Source organism: Bombina bombina, chromosome 2 (assembly GCF_027579735.1).
Source record: "Bombina bombina isolate aBomBom1 chromosome 2, aBomBom1.pri, whole genome shotgun sequence".
Classification (NCBI taxonomy): domain Eukaryota; kingdom Metazoa; phylum Chordata; class Amphibia; order Anura; family Bombinatoridae; genus Bombina; species Bombina bombina.
The window spans coordinates 864,461,378-864,470,299 of NC_069500.1; the positions used below are offsets into that span (position 1 = coordinate 864,461,378).

At 39.3% G+C, this 8,922-nt stretch overlaps 1 long non-coding RNA gene across 1 annotated transcript in view; it reads left to right on the plus strand.

Moving 5' to 3' along the window:
- Positions 1–7,219, plus strand: part of LOC128648064 (uncharacterized) — a 41,673-nt gene extending 34,454 nt beyond the window's left edge. The window contains exon 2 of the long non-coding RNA XR_008400494.1: positions 5,333–7,219. This is a non-coding gene — a long non-coding RNA (uncharacterized LOC128648064). The remainder of the gene's footprint in view (positions 1–5,332) is intronic.
- Positions 7,220–8,922: the final 1,703 nt, after the last annotated feature.

Consider the following 8,922-nt stretch of genomic DNA (forward strand, 5'->3'; position numbering starts at 1 on the left):
TCCCTGGACGCTAGAAATAGTTTCTCAGGGTTATCTTCTGGAATTCAAGGAACTACCCCCAAGGGTAAGGTTCCACATGTCTCACTTATCCTCAAACCAAATAAAGAGACAGGCATTCTTACATTGTGTAGAAGACCTGTTAAGGATGGGAGTAATACACCCAGTTCCAATGGCGGAACAAGGAATGGGATTTTACTCAAATCTGTTCGTAGTTCCCAAAAAAGAGGGAACATTCAGACCAATTCTGGATTTAAAGATCCTAAACAAATTTCTCAGAGTACCATCGTTCAAAATGGAAACCATTCGAACGATTCTACCTACAATCCAGGAAGGTCAATTTATGACTACAGTGGATCTAAAGGATGCGTATCTACATATCCCTATCCACAAAGAACATCATCAGTTCCTAAGGTTCGCCTTTCTGGACAAACATTACCAGTTTGTGGCCCTTCCATTCGGGTTAGCCACTGCTCCAAGGATTTTCACAAAGGTACTCGGGTCCCTTCTAGCGGTTCTAAGACCAAGGGGCATTGCAGTAGTACCATACTTGGACGACATTCTAATACAAGCGTCGTCTCTTTCAAAGGCAAAGGCTCACACAGACATCGTTCTAGCCTTTCTCAGATATCACGGATGGAAGGTGAACATAGAAAAAAGTTACCTGTCTCCGTCGACAAGAGTCCCTTTCTTGGGAACAATAATAGATTCTATAGAAATTAGGATTTTCCTGACGGAAGTCAGAAAGTCAAAACTTCTAAACGCTTGTCAAGTTCTTCATTCTATTCCTCGTCCTTCCGTAGCTCAGTGCATGGAAGTAGTAGGGTTGATGGTTGCAGCAATGGACATAGTTCCTTTTGCACAAATTCATCTAAGACCATTACAACTGTGCATGCTGAAACAGTGGAATGGGGACTATACAGACTTGTCTCCAGTGATTCAAGTAGATCAGAAGACCAGAGACTCACTCCGTTGGTGGCTAACCCTGGACCACCTATCCCAGGGAACGAGCTTCCGCAGACCAGAGTGGGTCATCGTCACGACCGACGCCAGTCTAGTGGGCTGGGGCGCGGTCTGGGAATCCCTGAAAGCTCAGGGACTATGGTCTCGGGAACAGTCTCTTCTCCCGATAAACATTCTGGAACTGAGAGCGATATTCAATGCTCTCAGGTCTTGGCCTCAACTAGCAAAGGCCAGATTCATAAGATTCCAATCAGATAACATGACGACTGTTGCTTATATCAATCATCAGGGGGGAACAAGGAGTTCCCTGGCGATGAAAGAAGTGACCAAAATAATACAATGGGCGGAGGATCACACCTGCCACCTATCTGCGATCCACATCCCAGGTGTGGAAAACTGGGAGGCGGATTACCTGAGTCGTCAGACATTCCATCCGGGGGAGTGGGAACTCCACCCGGAGATCTTTGCCCAGTTGACTCAATTATGGGGCATTCCAGACATGGATCTGATGGCGTCTCGTCAGAACTTCAAGGTTCCTTGCTACGGGTCCAGATCCAGGGATCCCAAGGCGACTCTAGTGGATGCACTAGTAGCGCCTTGGACCTTCAATCTAGCCTATGTGTTTCCACCGTTTCCTCTCATCCCCAGGCTGGTAGCCAGGATCAAGCAGGAGAGGGCTTCGGTGATCTTGATAGCTCCTGCGTGGCCACGCAGGACTTGGTATGCAGACCTGGTGAATATGTCATCAGTTCCACCATGGAAGCTACCTTTGAGACAGGATCTTCTTGTACAGGGTCCATTCGAACATCCAAATCTGGTCTCCCTCCAGCTGACGGCTTGGAAATTGAACGCTTGATTCTATCAAAGCGTGGGTTTTCAGATTCTGTGATAGATACTCTAGTTCAAGCCAGAAAACCGGTAACTAGAAAAATTTACCATAAAATATGGAAAAGATATATCTGCTGGTGTGAATCCAAGGGATTCTTATGGAATAAGATCAAAATTCCTAAGATACTTTCCTTTCTACAAGAAGGTTTGGATAAAGGATTATCAGCGAGTTCTCTAAAGGGACAGATTTCTGCTTTATCTGTCTTATTACACAAACGACTGGCAGCTGTGCCAGATGTTCAGGCATTTGTTCAGGCTCTGGTTAGGATCAAGCCTGTTTACAGACCTTTGACTCCTCCCTGGAGTTTAAATCTAGTTCTTTCAGTTCTTCAAGGGGTTCCGTTTGAACCTCTACATTCCATAGATATTAAGTTGTTATCTTGGAAAGTTTTGTTTTTGGTTGCTATTTCTTCTGCTAGAAGAGTTTCTGAGTTATCTGCTCTGCAGTGTTCTCCGCCCTATCTGGTGTTCCATGCAGATAAGGTGGTTTTCCGTACTAAGCCTGGTTTTTTTCCAAAGGTTGTTTCTATCAAAAATATTAACCAGGAGATAGTTGTACCTTATTTGTGTCCGAATCCAGTTTCAAAGAAGGAACGTTTGTTACACAATTTAGATGTAGTACGTGCTCTAAAATTCTATTTAGAAGCTACAAAAGAGTTCAGACAAACACCTTCTCTGTTTGTCGTCTATTCTGGTAAAAGGAGAGGTCAAAAAGCGACTTCTACCCTCTTTCCTTTTGGCTTAAAAGCATCATCCGATTGGCTTACGAGACTGCCGGACGGCAGCCTCCTGAAAGAATCACAGCTCACTCCACTAGGGCTGTGGCTTCCACATGGGCCTACAAGAACGAGGCTTCTGTTGACCAGATATGTAAGGCAGCGACTTGGTCTTCACTGCACACTTTTGCCAAATTTTACAAATTTGATACTTTTGCTTCTTCGGAGGCTATTTTTGGGAGAAAGGTTTTGCAAGCCGTGGTGCCTTCCGTTTAGGTAACCTGATTTGCTCCCTCCCTTCATCCGTGTCCTAAAGCTTTGGTATTGGTTCCCACAAGTAAGGATGACGCTGTGGACCGGACACACCTATGTTGGAGAAAACAGAATTTATGCTTACCTGATAAATTACTTTCTCCAACGGTGTGTCCGGTCCACGGCCCGCCCTGGTTTTTGATGAATTATTTTCTCTAACTACAGTCACCACGGCACCCTATAGTTTCTCCTGTTTTTTCCTCCTGTCCGTCGGTCGAATGACTGGGGTGGGCGGAGCCTAGGAGGGACTATATGGACAGCTTTGCTGGGACTCTTTGCCATTTCCTGTTGGGGAAGAGATATTCCCACAAGTAAGGATGACGCCGTGGACCGGACACACCGTTGGAGAAAGTAATTTATCAGGTAAGCATAAATTTTGTTTTCATATATACAGTATATATATATATGTAAGAAAATGGAATGTGAAATATTTATTATTCATTTTGGGTTTAGCGCTGTACGTCTTATGCAATATCGGGTTAGTGAGAGAGCAATAACTGTTTCTTTTGTGCCCTCCATTAAAGTCTAAGGGGGATATTTATCAAAGCCTCATCTATGCTGCATTCACGGGCATCAATACGCTCGCCTAACATCGCGGCCGCAGACCTGAATACGATCTCCATATTTATTAAAAAAGCCGTCAAAAAGACGCGCACCAAGTACGGGGCGATGAGCATCGGACTGTTGTTAACTAGCAGTCATCAATCTTGCGTCTATTCGGCTTTTTACCAACTTTATTTATACCCTGTCACTAAACGCTGCCACTATACTAAAATGTTTAACCCCTATCCCGCCGCTCCCGGACCCCGCCGCAACCTAAATAAAGTTATTAACCCCTATCCCGCCGCTCCCGGGCCCCGCCGCAAACCTAAATAAAGTTATTAACCAGGACCCCGCCGCAACCTATTGTAATTTTAATTTAAAGTTCACTGGTTGTTAGGTTTAGGGGTTAATAGCTTAGGGGGCTGGCGGTTTAGGGGTTAATAACTTTATTTAGTGGCGGCGGGGTCCGGGAGCAGCGGGAAAGGAGTTAATAACATTATGTAGGTTGTGGTGGGGTCCAGGAGCGGTGGGATAGGGGTTAATAACTTTATTTAGTGGCGGCAGGGTCCGGGAGCAGCGGGAAAGGAGTTAATAACATTATGTAGGTTGTGGTGGGGTCCGGTAGCCGCGGGATAGGGGTTAATAACTTTATTTAGGTTGCGGGGGGGTCAGGGAGTGGCGGGATAGGGGTTAATAACATTATATAGGTGGCAGCAATGTCGGGTGGCAGATTAGGGGTGTTTAGACTCGGGGTTTATGCTAGGGTGTTAGGTATAAACGTTACTTGTTTTCAAACATATAAATCAATGAGATATCTGGCAGCATCGAACATAACCTTTTGCTGCTTTCAGATTCCCATTGATTTCTATGGCATCCGCGGCCTCCAGGGTGGCGGATTGAAAACCAGGTACGCTGGGCCGGAATAGCCACCAGCGTACCTGTTCGAAATTTGATAACTTTGACAAAGTGTCAGAGCCGAATGTGTATTCAGAACATCTGTAATGACGTAAGCATCGATCTGCATCGGATTGAGACCGGCGGATCTATGTTACATCACAATTTTTAACGTTTTCCGGTCTCTAGGCCGAAAAAATTTAAAAATTGTGATGTAACATACGATTCGCTTTTCTCAATCCGACGCAGATCGATGCAACAAGGTCGCAACAATTATGCTGTGGAATTCCAGCGTATTTGCGGTTGACAGCTTGATAAATATTCCCTTATGTGGAGAATTTAATGCGTTCACTATATCCAAAGTCCAGATGTTAACGCATGAGAACTACTGGTGCAGCAGGTGCAATAGCACCAAGGCCCAAGATTTGGGGGACCCATAACAGCCAATCTATGCATAGGCATGTGTAGAATTTGTGCAATCCTAATATAGAGGAGACGTTTATTAGTGCAGGTCCATTTACATGTATGTCTGTCTATCTATATATCTATCTACTCAAACTCATTATACAGTGCTACCTGTATATTATTACTATTGCTTACTACTGAGTTACCTTTGGGGGTGCTCAAAAAAAAATATTGCACCAGGGCCCACTGTTGAGTAGGTCCACTACTGTTCCTACTATACCTATAAAGAGGATACATCCTCTGTATATAGTGTTTGGACATTTAAGTGTGTAGCCATCTGAAGTCCTGTCTCCTTTAGAAATTATTGCTCACTTGTTTCCCTTTTGGCTTCTGCATACCTGACTTTTGGCTTATTTTTCCCCGGTTCTGACCCGATCCTAGCTTCTAATTACCCAGTTGACTTACCCTTGTCTGCTAATCTTCTTTCATCCTAATAACAAAGAAGTTGACCATGAACATGACAATAAACACATATCACATTAAAAAGAGGTGTGTGTGTTGAAAAGTATTTTATTAAAGTGAACTTATTGTTTTTTCTTATTTTTTTTTTGCAGGATAACTATCAGGACCTTCATCTTCACTGGAGCTGTTCTCATTTTAAGTCAACCCATATTTTATTTTATCTTTTGCAATCAAAATGAAATATGAATCTTTCAATACTATTCATGGACCAGGTATTCCAATGTTTGTTTGGTTTATCATTAGCGCTGTGGCAATGTTCATCCTATTTTGCGTGTGTGCTGCCTGTAGATGCTGTAGATCTCGAAATTACAGAGCACCTATGTGGACAATAGAATCTTCTGCAGTATCTGTTGTTAATTCCCAATTTAATAGTGGTTTGGCGCCACCTCAAGGAAATAATATTTATCCAATACAATATCCACTAAACCCTTCATATCAAGCGAATTCCCAATATCATACGAGTGTTCCAATGCATCATGGTAATCCTATTTCTTATACAGGACAAAATCAACCAACTGCACCCTATAACAACTTTGAGAATCCCAATGTAAATCCCCAGTTTAATACTGGTGCACCGTCATATCCAGGAAATCCTATGTACTATCCAGGACAATTTCAACCAAACTCTTTAAATCAGTATCCCAACATGCCTGTTAATCCACAAAGTGGAATTCCACACCCCTCGCAAGCTTTCAGTGTTTTACCGAATGATAATATGAAAGATCTTCCACCGAGTTATGAAGACGTCACAAAACAGACATGAGGCATAATTAACAGTATTCTAGATTCCGAATCAATAACCAACTGCTTTACTGAGACCTTGTGTATCAACTTAGCAAACACTCTTTGAAGAAGCTGTAAACCAGCTATCTGGCGATTTTAAGGGTATTTTCCCTTCCACAAGATTAGCACTGGAAAACAACAGTTTATGCTACACTTAAGATTACCTTTTGGGATATGTTTTATTGTTATAATAAAATAGGAGTGGGTTATACTTAATAGTAATCATTGCAAGTTTAATATTAATCACTTTACAAGGATTTTACCTTTTATTTCTTTTTTTTTTTAAACTTCATCTGTGCAGTGTCCATTACTTCCTGTCACAGGGAATTTAAAAAAGGCTTTTCTAGCTTGATGTCATAAATCTTCTAGAGTAAATTGAGCTGGCTTAGAGTTTAGTGAACGCAAGAGAAACAGTCTGTTTTGTCCATGCTTAGAAGTGGCAGAATGCAACTTAAGTTCAAAACACGTCTGCTCTCTCATCAGAGAGCAGTGGCTATAATAGGTAATTGTAAGTGTTCACTTTGCAAGAAAATAAGTAGGCTGTTTGCTTTTTTTTTAACACAATCTTTTTTTTAATGTTTACTTACATTTAACATATTTTTTGTTTGTTAAAGGAATACTGTTTCATATGCCTTTAAGAAAAAAATGTAAATAAATATTTTAACTATCTTTTCTATTTCAGGAAACTACAATATTCACAAATTTTTAAAAAAATGCAACACCATGTTTTGCTATTCATACAAAAAACATAAAAAGTTAATGCAACATACTAAAAGCTAGATCACAATCTACATTTAAAAATAACAGTTGAAAGTAACTGCAAAATACAAACATATTATAAGGTTATACTGTGTGTGTATATAAATAAATATATGTATATATGATATATGAGCTAATGCCAAAGAGAAGTGATTAACTAATCAGCTATTCAGCTACAGCAGGAGAACTCTATACTGAAGGCAAAAAATACATCTGAATCAGTTTTGTATACACTGGCCAGTGTTTTAAATTATTTGCCCTGTAAAAGGATAGCATGCACCATGTTATTTATGTTTGTATGATATTAATTTGTGTGTTATTTTCTGGTGTTATATTTTTGGGTGAAAATAGAGTAATAGGATTTCTTTGAAAACTTGCACAGATATATGAATTATACTTTTTTTCAATAAATATTCATTTTGTATTTTCATAGTAAACTATCCTCTGTGAGTGCCATTTTTTGCTTTATTACTAAAATTCTGTAATGCCTTCCCCCAAATAAGGGTAAAGGGTAGTAAGTACTATTATGTACAAGCAGCAATATAAATAAAGGGAAACAAATTAACACAAGTGCTTAAAGGGACAGTCTACTCCAGATTTTATTGTTTAAAAGGTAAATAATTCCTTTATTACCCATTCCCCCGGTTTTTCATAACTAAAACTGTTATATTAATACACTTTCTACCTCTGTGATTGCCTTGTATATAAGCTTCTGCAGATTACCCCTTTATCTCAGTTCTTTTGACAGATTTGCAATTTATCCAATCAGTGCTACACACACACACACACATATATATATATATATATATATATATATATATATATATATATATATATGTGTGTGTGTGTGTGTGTGTGTCTATACATGTGTATATATACTGTATATAGAGAGATATAAATATATATACAGGTAGGAAAGCCCTTTATCCAAACTGCTTGGGACCATAACAAGTTTGGTTCTCATAATAATTTGGATTTTGGAATATTTGCCACTGTAAAATGGGAAAGTTTGGAGAGAGGATGGAACCAAGTGTAAACAATACCTTATGGGGCATATTTATCAATGTGCGAGCGGACATAATACGAAGTAACGTATCATGTCCCCTGCACATCGATAAATGCCGACAGCATACGCTGTCGGCATTTATCATTGCACCTAGCAGGGGGTGTCAATAAACCTGATCGTATTTGATCGGGTCGATTTCTGTCCGTGGCCTCAGAGCAGGCGGACAAGTTATGGAGCAGCGGTCTTTAGAAGGCTCGCCGGAAACAAGGGGCATCAAGGTCCATACGGAGCTTGATAAATATGCCTCTATATCTTTTAGGCAATATTTATGTCATAATACATATAACCTAAAGGTAATATGAAATCAGAAAGATAATACAGTACTGTAATAAGAAAGGTAATAGTTGTTGTTTTAAATAAACTATTATTTGCATTTTGGGGGGGGGTAAACAGACACAGGTAGAGAAGAAAAATAGTAATTGTGGAAGAATTTTTTTTTTTTTAAATATTATTTTAAAACTTTGGATTTCAGAATAACTTATTTCAGAATAAGTTTGGATTTTGGAATTACAGATTAGTATCTGTATATAGTTTGTGGTTTATATAACAATTCCAAATCATCAGAATTCCTGTGTGAAGTGAATTGAATGACTTTTCACGTGAATTTCCTATTCAATTTAAAGTTTTAAATTCAGAGCTATTCCAATTAGTAAATCCACTAAACAAATGCATTCACCTCACAATAGCACAAAAGCATTTGGAAAATTCTACAATAGTATATACATTTTCCAACAGCTTTTCATTGGATTTTTAGACTGTTTAAATTAATCATTATTTACCTGTTGAAACCTAATTTTGTCATAATAAGAATGTTGTTGCTCAAATCACATTTTGTTTGATCTCAGATTAAGTACAATTATGTTAATGTATAATTGTAATGAAATATTTGACTTTGAAAAAAAGGTTGGTGATAACATTACTCAAAATAATATTAAATTGTTATTTGCACACGTCTAAATTGATCGCAAGTGAACATTAATATTTATCATTATGAAAATCCCTGAAAAATCATCTTAATAAGTCAGTGAAATACCCATTTCCAATAGTTGTTCATGTATGTAACCAGATAGATTT